This window comes from Alnus glutinosa, chromosome 3, assembly GCF_958979055.1.
Source record: "Alnus glutinosa chromosome 3, dhAlnGlut1.1, whole genome shotgun sequence".
Lineage (NCBI taxonomy): Eukaryota > Viridiplantae > Streptophyta > Magnoliopsida > Fagales > Betulaceae > Alnus > Alnus glutinosa.
The window spans coordinates 15,024,574-15,044,782 of record NC_084888.1 but is presented as its reverse complement, the minus strand read 5'-3'; positions in this window follow the sequence as shown (position 1 = coordinate 15,044,782).

Genomic DNA, 20,209 nt, shown 5'->3' with positions numbered 1-20,209 from the left:
AATGTTTTTCAGGTTTTAAATAAAGATGCAATTAATTCCATTGATTTTGGGCTTAAAGCACACTTTGAGAAGACCTAGAAGATATGTTTAAGCTTAAACAATCATAATAGAAGACCTATATGATGTGGTTAAGTTTAATCAAATCAAGGGAATGATTAAATCAGAATTTCTCTACTAAGAGTCAAAATCGGATTGGATTCAAATTTGGATTTTGCATATGTCTCAGTGTTTGGATCATAACTTTTGCGTCAGATATTGGATTGCAATAAAATTAGTGGCATTGGAAAGATAATAAAAAATGAAACAAATATGTCAGAAATAGATTTTCTCTAATTAGGATTTTTTATTATGCCAAAATCGCCCTACAATAAAATACCACAATTCTGGACGAATTTGGAATCATTTTCCTACTTGGATTGAAGTTTCAATCTCCTACTTGGACAAGAAGACTTAAGAGACGATTTTTCTGGAATTCCAAGAGCTTCTAGGCCTCTCCTAGTCTCTATAAATAGACTCCTAAGCTTCAAGAGAATGTGTGCTGGTGCTTGTGCTTGTGCTTATACTTAGCTTTAGACAGAAAATTCTTCTTGGAGGCCTGACAAGTTGAAGAGGAGAAGAACATGGCAGGATGCCATCCCAACACCAGGATGAACGGCTAAATTTGTCATAGGGTGTTGATGTAGCCATTTCCAAGTAATAATGGTTTGATTGTATTTTAATTTGGTATATTCTATATGCATGATGGTTGTATAACTGTGAGAATTGATCTTAATGTTTATATTCAATCATTATGAATTTCTTATCTTGTCTTAAAAAGTCTTTTATATTGATTGAACTCAATCCTTCATATTTTCTGTGATTATGTGAATGATTGTTATACAACGGTTTTAATTGACATATGATCAAGAGGGTTAGATAGGCCATGCCTAGGGAAGACGGATTGTACTACACCATCGCTTAGTGTAATTTAGGTAGACAGTTCGTACCAACCGAAGATGGGTTATACTTTTCCCTTGATTGTATGTATCCTATTAAAGACGTAGCTAATTCATACCTAGGGAAGACGGATTGTACTACACCCTAGTTTAGTGTAATTTAGGTAGACAGTTCGTGCCAACCGAAGATGGGTTATACTTATTCTTTAGAGGTAATTTATTGACTACTCGAGTGAGACGAGCCCTATATCATACATAGTATGAATTTTCCTTGCTAATTTATGATTGACCATTGTTATGCGGTGAGTGGTGAAATCAATCCCCTATTCTTTCTCTTATCCATACTCTATCTTTATTTTGATGTATTTACTTTTATGCATTTAACTTAGTTATAAATAAACAAAAATCAATCATATTTTAAATTAAGTTATATTTAATCTTGAAAAACTTGATAGCAACACCTACGCAGTCTTTGAGGTTCGACACCCTCAACATAACCCTATCCTATAAGGATTTGTTCTATTGCGAGTGGTTATTTTATTATTGATATATTTTGGTAAACAAAAGACCACATCAATTTTTGGCGTCGTTGCCGGGGACTGCAAACGGTTATGTTATTAAGTTTTAAAGATTGATTTTAACTTGATTCTTTTCTTTTTTTCTTTTCTTTTTTAATTTTGGTTTCTTTATTTTTATTTTTTTGGTTTTCAATTCTTTGTTTTTATTTTCTTTTGTTATTTTTTTTTTAATTTTTATTTTTTGTCAATTTAGTTCATGTGGGGAGGCATTCCAACACTCTATGGACCATTTTCATATTGCTATAGTCATTATCACCATGTTAAAGATTGTCCTACTGCAGGACAATTTTCTAACGATTTTTATGAGCATATGAACACACAGTTCTCTAGACTGAAGAATGAGCCTTACTGTGATTCCTATAACCCAGGATGGAGCAACCAGTCTAATATCTCGTGGCAAGCTCAAGCTTCTGAAAATTATGCTCCACAATTTCATGAACTATACCATCAGACATATCCGCAGTTCAATGATCAAGCTATCTATCCACCATCTAACTTCCATCCTCTCCACCAGCAATGGCAATCATCTCCATATTGTGCTGACTTTGAGGATAACTGGCAGCCTTCTTCTCAGGCTACACCATCTCCTCAGTCAGGTTCTAACGTTCAAGCTCAGATATTGAAACTTATGGGTGAGATCAATCAGAAACTCACTCAGACAGTGACCTCTCTCAGTCAAACATTAAACTCTCACTCTGAATCCATTGCCAAGATCGAAGCTCACGAAGAGTAGCCATCTCCCATCTACTGGCCTTCAGAACAACAGTCTCAACAGGAACAATATACCCCTCAATTCTTTGCAGAGATGGAAGCCAGGATGGATGCTCACTTTGAACAAATCATGAACCACCTCAATAGAGAAGAAGAAGAGCTTCAAAAACAGTCGGTGGCCAATCTTGATGGACACTTCATGGTGGATGAGAATACTTCTTATCATGAGCAAGCCATCACCACAATGAAGAATGGAGAAGTGGTTGAAACTCAAATGGAAGAAAGGATGGAGGAGCAAATTGAAGCCCCACAAGCTCTACATCAGGCAAAAGGCGAGGAAGTGAGCATTGAGGCTCCTTCATCATCCACTCTTATTCTCGAGACGCCATATGAACCCCGAGCCTCTATTACTTATGACTTACCAAGAGGTCAGGAGAGTAGTTTGTTAGGACTGTTAGAAGAGCAAAAAGAGACCATCAAGGTAGCAAAACTTCCTTGAGTATTCTCCTCATGTTACTCCAGTTCAAGATTCCTTTTCGGATGAGAAACTATTTGAGAATATTCAAAGGGATCTACCTCGATATGCAGACATTCGGAATTACCTTTCTGTAGGTAAAATTTATTCTCTTTGGTCCAAGAGAAGAAAATATTGGTGCTTTAAATTTAAATTTAAAGGTCAGAGAGCACTGAGCGCATCAATGATGTGGATTCTGTTGGCTTCATGGATCCCACATATTTTGACTAAATGAGTTAGCTTCATTGGTTCGAGCACAGGCCCTGTGCACTCAAGTCATCCATCAAGCCAGGGTACATGATCTCCTTCCAGGTTTATCTTCTCCATTGTTGCTTCATTCTTAGTTTATATTTTTACAACAATGTGTTGCACTTGACTAGTATTTGGTTGGAGTGTCACTCTCTTTTTCAGGACATGTGTTTTTACAATCAAGTTTGGGGATATGATATGCCCCGCATATGCTCATTCAGGTATTCCTATCCTCTTATTGTTATGTTCAGTTCTATACACACATTAGGGACAGTGTGTGATTCAAGTTTAGGGGTATGGAAGAACAAAACACTATTAAATATTTTGCTATGTTATTCTTGAGCATGCTGTTGATTTTGAATTCTGATTCGTATTTCATTGGTGAGTTTAACATGATGAACACATGATCACTTGACTAGGGTATTAAGAAGTTTTGTTATTTTCTTTGGCATCATGAGATATTACTTGTTTCAATTTGATTCTCACAAGCACACTAGCACGTAGTCTGTGGGGTATGAAATTTGAAATCAGTTATGTCTGTTATCAATATCTTGGATGCAGTTGGGTAACTTATTGGAGGAATAACCTTGGCATTAAAAAAAAAAAAAAAAAAAAAGAAAAGAAAAAAGAAGAAGAATAATATTGATCACTTTGAGCTTTTCACTGAGTAACCGGATCTCTTGCCTCATTAAGCATTGAGTATTCGCATCAAAAGGTGGAAGTTTACCTTGATTGATAAATGGCGAAGTTTAGCTTTGTAGCCTTTTTGACTCGAGTTAGTAAGTCTTTAGGGTGTTTTACACCTAATGCCCTAAAACCATCTGGTTTGGGAGTCATTGACCTAACACTCGTTACATGAGTCAATTAGAAAGCTTAAAGGAGCTAAGCATTGCACAGCCTGCATATATATATATATATATAATAATAATAATAATAAATATATATATGCCTTGGTTGTTTTTTCTAATAGGGAGTCCAACGAATTTTAAGTCTTGAACCATTCATGATTGAGATTAGTTTTTGAAACCCCATGACTATATGTTAAGTTCACTTTATACTAATTGAATCTTGTGATATCTCATAATGCTATGTTAGTAGCTTAATTTTTAATTCCCTGAAATTGTGAAGATGGAGTTTATTTTCTTAAGCTTGCTAATGAATGAAAATCATTGTTTTTGTGATACTTCAATCTTATATATAGCATGATCTTGCATAATGTTTGTGGGTATCAATTCTGGCAAACCCTTACGAGACTTCACTCGTCCACTAGGGAGTCCTAGGGGTTTAAAAGGCTCATTGCATACGCTAAATGCAATCGTACATCCCGCGAAAGAAGGATTTATCTTTTTGTTTTTCAGTTTTATTTCTTGTTTTGTATTGCTAAGGGACTAACAATATGTAAGTTTGGGGGTGTGATAAGCGTCGAATGTTGCACATTCAAGCCCCTTAACTTATATATGTTAATTCCTTAGCATTGTTATTTGTTTGATTTTGTGTTGTTTTAATGTTTTCAGGTTTTAAATAAAGATGCAATTAATTTCATTGATTTTGGGCTTAAAGCACACTTTGAGAAGACCTAGAAGATATGTTTAAGCTTAACCAATCATAATAGAAGACCTACATGATGTGATTAAGTTTAATCAAATCAAGGGAATGATTAAATCGGAATTTCTCTACTAAGAGTCAAAATCGGATTGGATTCAAATTTGGATTCTGCATATGTCTCAATGTTTGGATCATAACTTTTGTGTCAGATATCAGATTGTAATAAAATTAGTGGCATTGGAAAGCTAGTAAAACATAAAACAAATATGTCAGAAATATCATTTCCTTAATTCGGACGTTTACTATGCTAAAATCGTCCCGCAATAAAATATTATAATTCTGGACGAATTTGGAATCATTTTCCTACATGGATTGAAGTTTCAATCTCCTGCTTTGACAAGAAGACTCAAGAGACAATTTTTCTGGAATTTCAAGAGCTTTTAGGCCTCTCCTAGTCTCTATAAATAGACCCCTATTGCTGGTGCTTGTGCTTGTGCTTATGCTTAACTTTAGACAGAAAATTCTTCTCGGAGGCCTAACAAGTTGAAGAGGAGAAGAATATGGCAGGATGCCATCCCAACACCACGATGAACGGCTAAATTTGTCATAGGGTGTTGATGTAACCATTTCCAAGTAATAATGGTTTGATTGTATTTTAATTTGGTATTTTAATTTGGTATTTTCTATATGCATGATGGTTGTATAACTGTGAGAATTGATCTTAATGTTTATATTCAATCATTATGAATTTCTTATCTTGTCTTAGAAAGTCTTTTATATTGATTGAACTCAATCCTTCATATTTTCTGTGATTATGTGAATGATTGTTATACAACAGTTTTAATTGACATATGATCAAGAGCGTTAGATAGGCCATGCCTAGGGAAGACAGATTGTACTACACCCTAGCTTAGTGTAATTTAGGTAGACAATTCGTACCAACCGAAGATGGGTTATACTTTTTTCTTGATTGTATGTATCCTATTAAAGACGTAGCTAGTTCATCCCTGGGGAAGACGGATTGTACTACACCCTAGTTTAGTGTAATTTAGGTAGATAGCTCGTGCCAATCGAAGATGGATTATACTTATTCTTTAGAGGTAATTTCTTGACTACTCGAGTGAGCCAAGCCCTATATCATGCATAGTATAAATTTTCCTTGTTAATTTATGATTGACCATTGTTATGCGGTTAGTGGTGAAATCAATCCCCTATTCTTTCTTTCATCTACTCTATCTTTATTTTGATGTATTTACTTTTATGCATTTAACTTAGTTATAAATAAACAAAAATCAAACATATTTTAAATTAAGTTATATTTAATCTTGAAAAGATTGATAGCAACACCTACGCAGTCCTTGAGGTTTGACACCCTCAACATAGCCCTATCATATAAGGATTCGTACTATTGCGAGTGGTTATTGTATTATTGATATATTTTAGTAAACAAAAGACCACATCACGCCCCCATTTTGTGATATAAGGAAAACGCGAAATTGAGCTATAAATAATAAAAGGAAAATAAAAGTATCCACACAATACCATGAATTATCATAAGATTTATCTTCATATTTCATATATATCATATATATCATCGGTTTCTTTAATTAGTACGTAACAAGCCAGGGATCACAAAAAGAACATTGTACATATACAATAAAGTCAGTTCAATCTATGCTCTATTGCTTGGGGAGGTCTCTGCCATCCTCTAAAAGAATCTGGTCCTACAGTGTCATTAAAACTTTACATAATCAAAAACAAAAAGGTCCATGGCTATAAACTACAGTCATTCGAAACAAACATAGACCCACTAGTATGCATCAATGGGCCAAAATTCTGGGTCATCATAAGTTGAACCTCGATAGGTATGCCCGCTATGAGAACAATGATGTAGAGTGCCATCTGAAAAGTTTAAAGGGGAAAGGGGTGAGTTCAACAACTCAGTAAGTAATATAACATAATAAATAATAATATAAAAACTGGATAGAACTTAAACCTTTACCGATAAAGAAATATCAAACAAGGAAGAATGCAATTATTATTCACATAGCATATATATCTTAACCTCCCTTGGCCAAATTCTACTTTTAACTATGAGCAACGCATGTTTGGTTTGTCCCAAAGGACTTATATGCTCATCATGTCGTCACTGGGGAGAGCTGTACCGGGATGGGGACTTCCCTAGGTGAAGGTCACTCGGCCGATAGCTCACACCTTCGCGTATCCGTCCTTCAGTGTGGTTGCCATGCTATCCATATAACATATATGATCTGGATCGTCTATATTATGGCGCTGCGAGGTAAAACTTTATTCATATGGTGCACATATAACAATATAAACTATGTATGATCACATAAGATTCCATGGTGCTCATATAACAAATATAAACTATATATGATCACTTGAGATTCCAATCACATCTTATAATCAGAGAATTATCATGACTGAAATAAAAAGACAAGTAATATTAAAAGAGTATAGAAAATCCTTGACATTTTCTTTTGGAAAAGTTTTTAATAAAATTGTGTCGGTGTTTTTAAGGTTGTGTTCCCTTACCTACTGTTCTGAGTGGGCTTTAACTACCTTTTATCTAGATTAGGTCATAAAAATATATTTAGAGAGTATTTAAAAGATAACCAAAATTCATTCTAAAAATTTCAGCAACTATACCAATTTTAAGACCTATTCCTACTTAGCATAATATTTCCATGTCTTATAGCAAGGAGTTTCTATTCCTTTTAAGTTCATTCTCATTTGTAATGAGAATGATGATAAGTGATTCTATTTCCAAATAGATTAAATCAATTACATGAATTTGTAAAAAAAATTGACTCATTAATCATATGAAGGTAAGGAATAGAGAACCACTGGTGGTATCTCAAAATAATGTTTCAGTATTAGTTTGATATATCAAATATGGATCGATGGAGTGGGAAAAATCATCCCACCACAAAAAAAAAAAAAAAAAAAAAAAACACACACACACACACACACATTAGCGAAGCTTAATGGTAAAACAATTAAATATCAAATAGAGCACCCAAGTTATTATACAACTCCAAAGTCTAGAAATTTTTAAAGTTAGGGGGCCAAAAGATAACCAAATAGAGTAAATCTTAAATCTATCAATAAGAAAAATCACCTCAAAAGCCTTGCCTTTAGCAATCACCATATTTTATTTCTTTTAAAACTTCCAAAGAACATAAAAATAAATAAATAAATAAATAAAGACTTTTCATCAACTCTGTGGAGTCAAAAGCTCGAGTAGGTAGACATAAACCTTTCCAAAATAGGGACAGATGGCCAAGAAACTAAAAGTCAGAACCATAGAACCAAACACAAAGATAAGTGGACTATGATTAAATCAACACTAACATTTGCTATTGAGTCAGAATCAAGAACTTCAATGACCAAAACCAAAAAAGAAGATAAAATTAAAACTAGCTCAAGTCAAGAAAAATTGGATTTGAAATATCGATCTTTAGGACAAGAATCCTGTCGACCACAAGCTGGAAAACACTTAAGAATCCCTACATTAGATCACAATTCAACAGTAATAAATGAACATTCCATCACTAAATTACCAACACTTAGAACCTCAACACCAACAGACAATAAAACCAATCAATATTAAACCCATATAGCAAGTCCTTTATAAACAAGGAATCCTCCAACCTCTTGGCTATTCGACTAACATCAAGTTACTGCTCAAGGTCTTTACAAAATTTCCTCAACAAAACATCCATAGAACTTAGCCACAGCAACTCTCAAATCACCCAATCCACAAAAATTAATACTCACACGGCTATAATGGAAGACACAAGAAATTAACCCATTCGGTTAGATCCAACCAAAACACTACAAACTCAACACAAATCTACTAAGAATCAAAACCTAAAACACAATCAAAATCAACTCTTCAATCTAACTCAGCCAACACCAATCAAAAACAAGGGAAACAAAAATTAAGCTCTCAAAACCCATTCAGCCATTACAAAAAAAAGTTCACAATTTTTCCATACCCATTTTGTTCCACCGGAAAACATCTTCACTAAAACAAAACCCAAAAGAAATTCGATACCCATTTTGTTTTTCTACCAAAAATCTTTCCAAAACAAACTAAAAAATGGAAATCAAAGCCCTACTTACCCACAATGAATTTTTCCATGTTTAGGTACTAAGAGAATGCCGAAAAATACACTCCTTGGCTTCACTGGCGTCGAGCCGTGACCCACCACCCTCCGGCGTCGTCGTTCGCCCTAACGGTGGCTAGCCACCACATGTCTCCCTCAGTTTCTCTTTGGTTCTCCCCATCTATCTCTCGGTCTCTCTCTCTCTCTCTCTCTCTCTCTCTCTCTCTCGGTATTTGATTTAAAGGAAAAGAAAAGAAGAAGAGCAGGGGAGAAAAAAGAAGAAGAACAAAAAAAAGAAAAAAAAGAAAAGAGAAAGAGCAGCCGTGTGATACTAAAAGTGTTAGTTTTGGACCAAGAATGTAATTTGAAACCAGTCAAGTGATTTTTGTCCCAGAATGGCCAATGGGGGAGTTTGTTAGTTTTTGTGTTGGCTGCATTCTGTTGGACAAAATCACTTCTATGTAATGTTGCTACTTTCATAGGGATGCCATATATTTCAGAGTCTTTAGATATTCAAAGTTTATTTCTCTAAATATAAAAGGAGCCTTATTATAACAAGTTCAGTGTCACAAGTATGAAGAAGGCTATTTCAGAAATTCCAGGAAGATTATGTGCAGATTCAAACTCAGAGAAGTCAGATCCCAAGATTTCGTCCAGATGGCACTGTCTAGAGTCCGGAACTCATCAGTCAAGCAACATCCGTCCGGACGATGAGAACTTTTCGTCTGAACTCCAATCTGTGTCTAGAAGCTTCTAACTGCTCTCGGTTGCATTTGTTCGGATGTCTCAGCAACACGTCCGGAATCCTTTCAATGTTCGGGAAGTAAAGGGATTTCTTTTTCAAACTCATATATGGGAAGACAGCTGCAACTGTTCGGACGACGTGGTATTCCGCCCGGACACTATCCTTGATAAGGCAAATCGTGTAGAAGACGTTCAACCATCCGGATGTCAATCTCTACTGTTCGAACGCTCATACCTTATTATGGAAATTGCATGCAGCAGAAGTGCAACCGTTTAGGCGCTAGGACAACACCGTCTGGACACGGCTCTATTCAAGAAAGAATTTTAGCAAATTTGGAAAGCCGGTTGCACAGTTATCCGTCCAGACGCCCTTAGCTATCGTCCGGACGCCGCCTATAGAAAATCGAACCGGAGTCGATTTAGGTCTTCTATAGCCGATAAATAGAGGACTTTAGGCATGTATTATTTACATAATTCGGTATTGAATTCTCTATAGCTTAGAGAGGGTGTTTAGGGAGATTTAAAGATATGTTAGCTTTCTAGCTGTTGCCAGTGTGTGATTTGATCAGCTGTGAAGTCTATTTTAGGGAGGAGCCCTAAGGTAAAGGATTTCATTGAAGACCCCTTCAAGTAGGAGACTTGGTTGGGAGACGTTCGTATTGGGTTACAAGTCAAAGTTCAGGGTATGTGAGTGTTATTGCTTTGTAACTAGCTTTGTCTTCTGAATAATGGATATCTTGGGTTTGACTGTGCCGGAGTGGTTTTTCTCTTAATTGAGTTTCCACTTTGTCAACAAAATATTTGTCTCCTTTAAATTTCACATTTAATATTTTGTTGTACACTGTTCACACACACATAGAATTAATTAAAAGTCTTTTTAATTTTCACAAAGTATATCATTTAACACTTAAAAATAAAGGGATTAAATTTTAACAGAAGAAGGAAGAAGATACCTACTGGATTTGATTTTTACATGATTTGCTGGTTGTCTTCAGAAGAGGTGAGGAGAAGAAAGTGTTTCGCTTGGGTTTTATATAAGAAGACGGAGGCAGAGGGTGTGGCTACATGGCTTCAATGTGTTGTGTAAGGAACTGCAATGTGGCGTGAGTTTTGCAAAATGGCGATGGAGTTCTGCAAAGTGTAGGAGGAGGGGCTGAATATGGAAGATGAAAGGGGGGACACGTTGGGTTTGTCTAGTGCTTAAAAATAAATAAATAAATAAAATCTTCTAAAGGATTCTTGTTCTAGAGAAAACTCAATGCCACGACATCGTTTAAGGAATCCAACTAATATATATATATCATATAAAACTTTTTATACAAAAATCTTTTAATCTCTTTTAATAATATTTAAAAAAATTCTAAATTTTTCTGGTGTGTTATAGGGTCTGATCTCAGGTGATCCACACAACGATATCGCAGGGCATGACCATCATCTGTAGATGGCCGTGCTAGTCACTTTGAACCATTGAATTTAAGGTAGTTAAAATTAAAAGTAAACATGGGCCATTAGGTCAAGTCTATATATTAGTGTGCACACACTCCATATTCTCTTCACTTCTTTTTTCAAGGTGGTACTTCACACAACAACATATTTCTAGTTGATAACCTAATTTATTTCATGAGTATCGCAGTGAATATAAATGCATTTTGAAACCAACATTTATAAAAAAATCAGGACTCACGAAATTTTCAAGAGAAACATGTACTTTAAAAATGTACAATTTATAGGTGAAACTATTCATGCTTGATGATAATTTATTTTGGTGTTTCATGTGCGATTACTTGCCTCGAGCGCTACAACTTGACATACAAGCTTCTTGTGAAGTTACTATCTACTTACTCTACATTACACTCTAATATTAACCAAGGTTCTAAGCAAAACTCCGCAAAAGCTCGATTTATACATTGTGCCCTAAAACCGTTCGAATGTTCCTCGACGGATGTTGGAATGATTTGAACTGTTGGAAAGGTGGTGGACACCATGCAGAGCTTCTTATCCCAAAATATGTTTTTCCCAACTTTACCCAACCAGAACCTGATCTACCACTTTCCTATGACTCCAAGAGATTCCACATCCCCCTAAGGTGTTCCTAACACATGAACCAACATTGAAAACGACCACGTAGGGGTGTAAATGAGCAAAGCTACTCGTTAGCTTACTCGAGATCGGCTCGAATAAACTTGACTAGTGCTCGAATTGATTATTAAATGAGCTACTCGTGAACACAAAATTAGGCTCAATTATTAAATGATACAAACTCGTATAAAATCAACTCGACTCGATTAAAATATATATATAAGAAATTGTGAGACATTGTTAATAAATATGAAACACATAAATAAAATTTGTGAGGAGACTACATACATACCTATTCTACCCTTCTCTCTTTCTCTCTTTCTTGGATACTTTTGTAATAGTCTAGTTACAATTTGAAAAGCCCAACATGTTTGTTACCAAGGCCATTACTACAACATCCCATAACATAAAAGTGATAAAACCAACTACGTACATACATTGTATAATCAAAATGCAACAAACGGTATATAAAACGCACTCACCTCAAAACACATATTCTTATAATAAAACACATGACCTTCTAGAATATTAGTTGCTTTCCAGTTGTTTACCACTTCCAATTACACTCTGCCACCTTGCCTTGGGAAGACCAATTCTGTCACAAAGCTCACTCTATAGACCACGCTTGACTTCAATCTCCCAGAGTCCCAATGCGTCTTCTATCTTCTGCCACTGAATAAAATTTCAAACCCTTTCTTCTTTCAACATGTGTGTTAGCCATGGTAGTACACCGGTGTGGCTAAGATAATACACACATGACATCATGATAGTTTCTTTCTCATACCCACCTTCTGCTAGAGCTTTTTGCGCGATCTAGTAAATTGTATAGCTCCCATCCTGAGCTTCCACTCCAAGTAATTTCCAGCCATTCTTGATTAAAGCCTACCCCAAAACTACAGTGCTCAGAAATTGGCTTGGTTTGCTTAAATCAACAAAAAGGCCTACCATTAAGCTGCTGTGCTTCCTCTTTTTCTTTCTTTCTTCCTTTTTTTTTTTCCCTAGAATTCAAATCTTGGAATCTATTCTAGAATCTGTAGGAGAAAAAAATTCAGGCACTGGGGCATTTCGTCCTTTTCAGCTTTCTTAAGCCGAGCTTGAGCCGAGTACTCGAGCTTGAGCTTGTCCAACATGATCGAGCTTGAGCTCAAGCTCGAGCTTGCACAGGGTTTAGCCCTTGGTGAGCTGACCTCGATCACAAAAACGGGGCTCATCACAAGCTTGAGCTTGAGCTCGAGCTCGAACTTGAGAAAAATTGAGACGAGCCGAGCTCGAACAAGTGATTCTCGCTCAAGTTCTGCTCGTTTACACTCCTACGACCACTGATACAACTTACATTCAAAACCTTCAAAAACACAACTTTCCTCCCATATTCACATCTCCTTGTTAAATAGCCTAGGAAATGTTTTAGATGTGTAGAAAGTAAGTGTTTAAGAACTGACTTAGGCTCAAAACAAGACCTAGTTCTAAAAGTCCTAAACTTTCATGTAGAGGCCAAGTATACCTACCTAAAGGACATATCTTTAAAAAATATTTTAAGGAAAATAACAAGTATATAAACTGTTACGAAAATCAAAGCTTTAGCATGAAACATAAATCCATAAGAGGTCAAGCTTTATACCTCAAATGTATGAGCTTTGTGCCTTAAAAGCACAAAATCCCAAGGAAAAACACCTCTCTCTCTCTCTCTCTCTCTTAGGTTGCTATGGATGGGCCAAAATGACTGCCATAAGGTTTCTTTAGGATTTTATAATCCCTCCCCCATGTTTCCTTTAACTTTGAATGCATTATAATCGCATGCAAAGTGTAACTGTTATCCACATCCGTTGGAACAACATTCATAAAATTTCGTTACCTACTACTATGCATCCTTTGAGCATTATGTTTGGGTATCGTTGGGATGCTGCACAAATTGTTCAAACATTTCACGCAAATATTGAAATCCCAAGGGATTTGAAATCATAATTTCTCCACCTTTAAGTTGAGCATTCTAACGCCTTAAATGTTTTACAAAACATACTATTAGTTTTTGATTGGCAACATTCTGTTGACAAAATCACTATTATGTAATGTTGCTGATTTTGCAGGGATGCCGTATATTTCAGAGTCTTTAGATATTCAGAGTTTATTTCTCTTATGTGGAAAGAGCCGTATTATGACAAGTTGCAAGTGTCACAAGCTTCATAAAGGCTATTTCAGTGTTCAAGGAAGATTCTGTGCAGATTCCAACTCAGAGAAGTCGGATCCCAAGCAACCGTTCGGATGATGTGGTGTTCTCGTCTGGTCCCTCATCAGGTAGCAACATCCTTCCGGACGACGATAACTTTTCGTCCGAACGCCCATCAGTGTCTAGAAACTTCGAACTGTCAAGATTGCATTCGTCCGGATGTAATGACAAATCGTCTGGCCGCTATTAAGAGTTCAAGAAGAATCCAGTGTTCAAGTGCATCCGTCTAGACGACGTGGGAATACTGTCCGGAAGACATTCAGTGTCCAACAGATAACAATGAAGACGTCCAGACGTCAGAGCAACATCGTCCGGACGCTAGGTCAATCAGTATTTAACAAGGAGTTGGATTTCAAAAGTTGACACTGTTTGGGAAGTCTTTGCAAGCCATCCGGACAACATGGCAACACATCCGGACAATGTCCAATATTTCAGAATATTCCAGAGTTCCGTTCGAACGCAGAAAGGATTTTAGCGAAGACCGTCCGGACTCTCGGTCAAGCCGTTCGGACGTAAACCTGATAAAGATAGAATTGCGCTGTTTCTAAAAGGATATCGTAGAAAACCGTCCGGACAAGGCTAACTTCCGTCCGGACGCTCGCCAACCAGAGCCCGAATCTTAGCAGTTTTAGGTTTCCTGTAAGCCTATAAATAGAGGGCCCTAGGCTTGTGTTTTGTATAGAATTCGGAATTGAATTCTCTTAGCTTTGAGAGGGTGTTTAGGGAGAATCAAAGATCCGCTACCTCTTAAGTCATTGCCGGTGTGTACTTGTTGTTTGTGTGAAGTCTATCTTAGGGATCGACCCTAAGGTAAAGGAATCCATCAAAAACCCTTTCAGGTGGAAGATTTGGTTGGGAAACAGTCACGATGGGCTTCGTGTCAGAGTTAAAGGTATGACTACTGCATAAAGTTATGTGAGTACGAGTGTCTTGTAACTAGCTTTGTTTTTGGATTGTGGATTTTCTGGGTTTGGCTGCCCCGGAGTGGTTTTTCTCTTCACAGTGTTTTCACTTCGTAACAAATATCTTGTCTTATTTAAATTCCGCATTTAAGATTTGTTTGCACACAAACACACGCACTTGGGTTGTTTAGAAGTCAATGATTATTTTTCACATACCACTTTCCCATGACTCCAAAAGATTCCACAGACCCTCTAAGGTGTTCCTAACATATGAACCAAAATTGAGAATGACCAGAGATACAAATTATACTCAAAACCTTCAAAAACACAACTTTCCTCCCATATTCACATCCCCTTGTTAAATAGCCTATGAAATGTTCTGGATGTGTAGAAAGGTAAGTGTTTAAGCTCTAACTTAGGCTCAAAATGAGACCTAGTTGTCAAAGTCCTAAACTTTCATGGAAAGGACAAGTATACCTACCTAAAGGACCTATCTTTTAAAAATATTAAGGAAAATAACAAGTATATAAATTGTTAAGAAAATCAAAGCTTTAGCATGAAACATAAATCCATGCTAGTTCAAGCTTTATATCTCAAACGTGAGAGCTTTGTGCCCTAAGAGCACAAAATCCCAAGGAAAAACGCTTCTCTCTCTCTCTCTCTCTCTCTCTCTCTCTCTCTCTCTCTCAGGTTGTTGAGGGTGAGCCAAAATGGTTACCATAAGGTTTCCATAGGCTTTTATAAGCCCTCCACCGTGTTTCCTCTAAGTTTGAACGCATTATAGTCTTATGCATAATGAAACTTTTATCCACAACCATTGGAACAATTTTCCTAAAATTTCATTACCTACTACTAAGAATCATTTGAATATGATGTCGTGGAACCGTTGGAATGGTGCACAAATAGTTTGAACATTTCACGTAAATATTGAAATCCCTAGTGCTTTGAAAATCTTAATTTCTCTACCCTTAACCCGAGCATTTTAACACCTTAAATGTTTTATAAAGCATAATAGTATTTTCCCCCTTTGTGTACAAAGTAAGGTATATAAACATGATATATATATATATATATATATACATACGCTTAAACAAGTGATTTGTAAAAGAGATTTGCCACCTTGTTTGTGTGGGGTGTGACAAAATGTATTCCCTAAGTAATCCAAAATAGCATCCAATTGCATTTGTCATATTGTCAGGGAAGACGACATCTACGCCATCATGCTAATCATTCACTTGTCAAGTCCTACTCACACGAGCCGAAGCACTTGAAATTACATCAATTATACCTTAAAACACTAAAGCTCTCAGCAGAGGCTTACTAAGCTTCCTCGATATTATCACACCAATCAACCATACCACTCATAAGCCGAAAGTGGAAAGGAGGGAAAAGAGAGTGTAAGAAAATTTTACCCCTAAGCCTTTCCCCAAGCTTCTCCTTCCATCTTTTACTATTCCCTTACTAGAACTTTACCACTAGTTTATACATAACTATCTTGTTTAGTATGTGTCACTACTTTAGTCGATACTTCTGTCCTAAACTTATTTTCCCAATCCTTTTTTAGTGATCAAATCCTACATGGGATTGCGATCCTTTGCTTCCCAAGGCCCACATACTATCATCCTCAAGAGGCGAGTTGCCTAAATCCCTTTAACTATTCACACTTGACGAAGTCTATAACTTCACACCTCATATCAAAATGGGCACTCATAGAGAACCCTTTTCCACGTCCTTATTGACTCTTCTGATTTATTATTGAAACTTTATCGCCCACTCTGGGGAAATGAATCTTTCCTAAGAAAAAAAGAGCTTGAAGCCTATTGTGTCTTTGAACTTCCAAAATTCTCTAATTCGGATGTTTGGCGTATTGTGGGACTTCCAGAACTTCCTAATTTATCATACTAGATCATCATCTATCCTAGCGACTTCCTAACCACTGGAGCTTAAAATATCAATTTCTTAATTTCATAAAGTCTATCGGTTGCATATTAAAATCCAAAGAAATCATTCCATTGATTCCTACAGTTACACCTACTAAGCGATTTCAAAGGGTTGGGAAAATCCCCATTTTTATAAGCAAGCAAAATATTAGTGGAGCGCTAAATCAAATTACCATCACAACTACCCATGAGTTTACATGAGTTATATGTACTTGAATTCTGAAAACATATATCCTCAACTCTCCAAAATTGTGTCAACTATGGTTATATCACAAAAGTGGCAGCAAATGCCATCCAATTGAACACATAGTCATGCTAATCTACAGCCTTAAGTCAATCTGTGACTAGCATAGTGTAAATGACCTCAAAAGTCACACCCTTCGCTCCTCCTGGGTGTGTGACTAGTGTCTTTGTGATCGTCCGACTCTGAGTAAGGACATAAAGCCTTTGCCACGCGGTCGACTTTCGATCCCTTCCCCTTTATGGAGCTAGATTTCTTGTGGTTACCTTAGAGACCTTCCTTGGCGAGATGACCTGGCTGTCCACACTGGTATTACGCTATTGTTCCTAACTTGCATTCTCTTTTTAGGATCTATTGCACTTCTGGCATCGGGATCCTTGCGGAAATGCGGGTTGTGAAGCTTGGCGTTCTTTCCCCAGCTGTCGTTGTGGCCCTCTTTCCTTGTGAGTCTCGAGTCTCCCTTCGGTTGTGTCACTTGAGGGACCTGCCTAATCCGTCTTTGTACTTTTAGAAGTACTATCTACCGTATTTGGTATTGAGAGGCTTTAGTAGATGCTCAAATGGAAATGTGGAATGACCTTGTTTTGTTTGCTTTGGAATGTGAAATTGGGTGCATCTGGTGCTTCCTCTATGTACTTGAAGAGTATTGTTGGCAAAACTCCTCCTTGCTTTCTAACTCCTCGGTCAACCAGTCTTTTAGGTGTGCCACAAAAGTTTCGCTTTTCCCTTCAATTTGTAAGCATCGTATTTGACCTTCTGCTCTACCATGCAACCTATAAGCCAGGTCTTTGCTCCTGTTGGGCGCAAGCTCCCGTTGAACGTAGGGGAAGGGTGTTCATTGAGTTCTCTGCAGAGCTATATATGGGTCACGGCTAGGGTTTTAGAGTTAGGGATTTTAAAAAAATTTCCTTTCAAAGAAAATCACTTTAAAACACCAATTTTGTTTTTATGAATAGTTAAACTTATGATCTATTTAGAAAATTATACTATACTAACCATTAAGCCAAGAGTAATGCTACTCTTTACATCTATATCACACCAACTAATGTGACATGTTTTAAATAGCTTCACATGTCAACCACCCCTGAAACTTTAATCCTCCATATCCGCTTCCACATATTATTGTGTATTTGAGCACTTGATCTTTCTCCTTTACTCAGTATGGTCATTTCCTTCTCAAAAGGACAAGCACTTTTGAGTGAGATACATGCGTCTTAATAACTCAACAATGACATTAATTTGTAAATATTTTGTAATAAAATAAGTAATATCTTGGATATCCATCTCTCTCTCTCTCTCTCGTTTTATTTTTATTTTTTATTTCTTTTATAATTTTAAACTAACATTTTATAATGCATAACCTCTCTAAGATACAACATCAATGATGTTAAAGCATGTCTTATTAGAATTTATGTTTAATTTTCAGGCACAAAAGCATCTTGCCAAATAATTTTTCTTGGTTACTAGTAAACTCATCAAATCACAACACCCCAACTTTATGGATATCGTTGAATTCAATAACAAATACTACTAAGAGCCTGTTTAAGATTGTGTTAAGGAGCTTAAAAAGTATTTTTAGTATAAAAAGAGCCGTGTCAAGCAAAAATGAGTTTGTTTGATAAAAAATGATTTAAAAAAAAAAACATAAAAACATTTTTCTACTCTAAACAAAGCTTGAAAATTATTATTTTTTTTTTCTTAGAAGTTCTTTCAGACTTCCCCTACGGACAAGTTTTATTTTTTAATGCAATCTCAAACAGGTTCTAAATTGCTTAAACCCCATATTTCTCACCTTGAGTAAGACTATGGACTAATACTACCGGTAAGCTATTAAATAAAGAGTAATGCTTGTTGTACACAAAGTGTATACACTTTGTGTGTGTGTGTGTGTGTTTTTTTTTTTTTTTGAAAAAAAATGAATACAAAGGAGTTGTGTATAAAAAGCATTACTCATTAAATAAATTAAGCTTAGGTGCTATAAAAAAACTAGAGTATGTGGTGTAATTTTTTCAACTGTTTATGTTTAATTCTAATGCTCTGTTTGTTTTGACGTAAAATTTTTTCCAACGTAAAATATTTTCATTGAAATAATTTTTCAGAAAAATAGTTTTCCTGAAAATAATTTTCGGCCTTTGGCTCGTACAAAAAAATCACTAACGGCGTAAAATGGAATCAGGCAATTGTTGCCGGAATCTGGCGACGTCCGATCGCTGTCATTGGAATCTAGCCAGTTTGGCCGGAATCCAGCGCCGTCGCTAGATTCCAGCATCGGTCGGATTCCGGCATGTTTTGTTGAAATCTGGCTTGCTAGATTCCGGCGGCAGTTTTTGGATTCTGGCGATTATTGTCGGAATTCGGCTAATGCCGCCGGATTCCGGCAATCGGATATCAAAATTCGGGGATCTTCAGCGGTAGAGTCGGGTTACCAACAAACTCCAATGCCCGGTGGTGGCGGATTCCCACAAACATGCGTACAAGAATGAAGACTTTAAATCTATAAAACAATTTACAGTTTCTTTGTTTTCCAAAATATTAAAGAAGTTTTACCTTTAAATTGAAAATGATTTTCGTTGACTATTATTTTCGTCACTACTAAACATCGAAAAATGCTGAAAACATTTTCAACATTTTCCGACGATAGCGGCCGGACATTGCTGGATTCAGTTCTACACCGTTGGTATTTTTTTGTACAAGCCAAATATTAAAAAATATTTTATATCGAAATAAACTAAGTTTTCTTTTTTTATGAAAAAGATAAAAAAAAAAAAGAAAGTAAAACAAGAGTATTAAATGGCGTTCTTCGAAGAAAATTAAGGGTCGTTGGTACCATGATGATTATTATTATTTTTTTTATTTTCATAGATGTACCATGATGATTGTTGATATTATTTTATTATTATTATTTGTTCGTAGGAAGCTGGTGAAGGAGGTGTTGAGTGGTGCTGACTCAAATGGCGGTAACATGTGTCGCACGATAAGGGAAGAGTAGGACATACAATAATTTGTCGTGGACTTGAAGGAGGGTAATACGGTAAATTAGGTATGCATAAATGAGAAAAACCGTGGTCACAGCTTGAACCGCACGATACGTCCATTTTTTCGCTTTCACTTTCAGAAGATTGTTTTTCTTCTAAATGAACCGTTAATTTTTGCCCAAAAACAAAAAATAACCGTTTAATTTGGAGCTCTCACCCTCCTGTAGTGAGTATGCACAGTTGACCATGACTCCGTTAACCTTAAATTACTAAAATGTCCACTCTACTCAATAGTGGACCCATCCACGATTTAGGTAACCTTTTATCATGGGAATCACATGTTTGGACAACAATGCCCTTTCACTATAATATCCTTGACATGATAGTATTTGTTTTTTTTTTCAAAAATATGTTTGGGTTGTTTTTTAGAATTTAAATT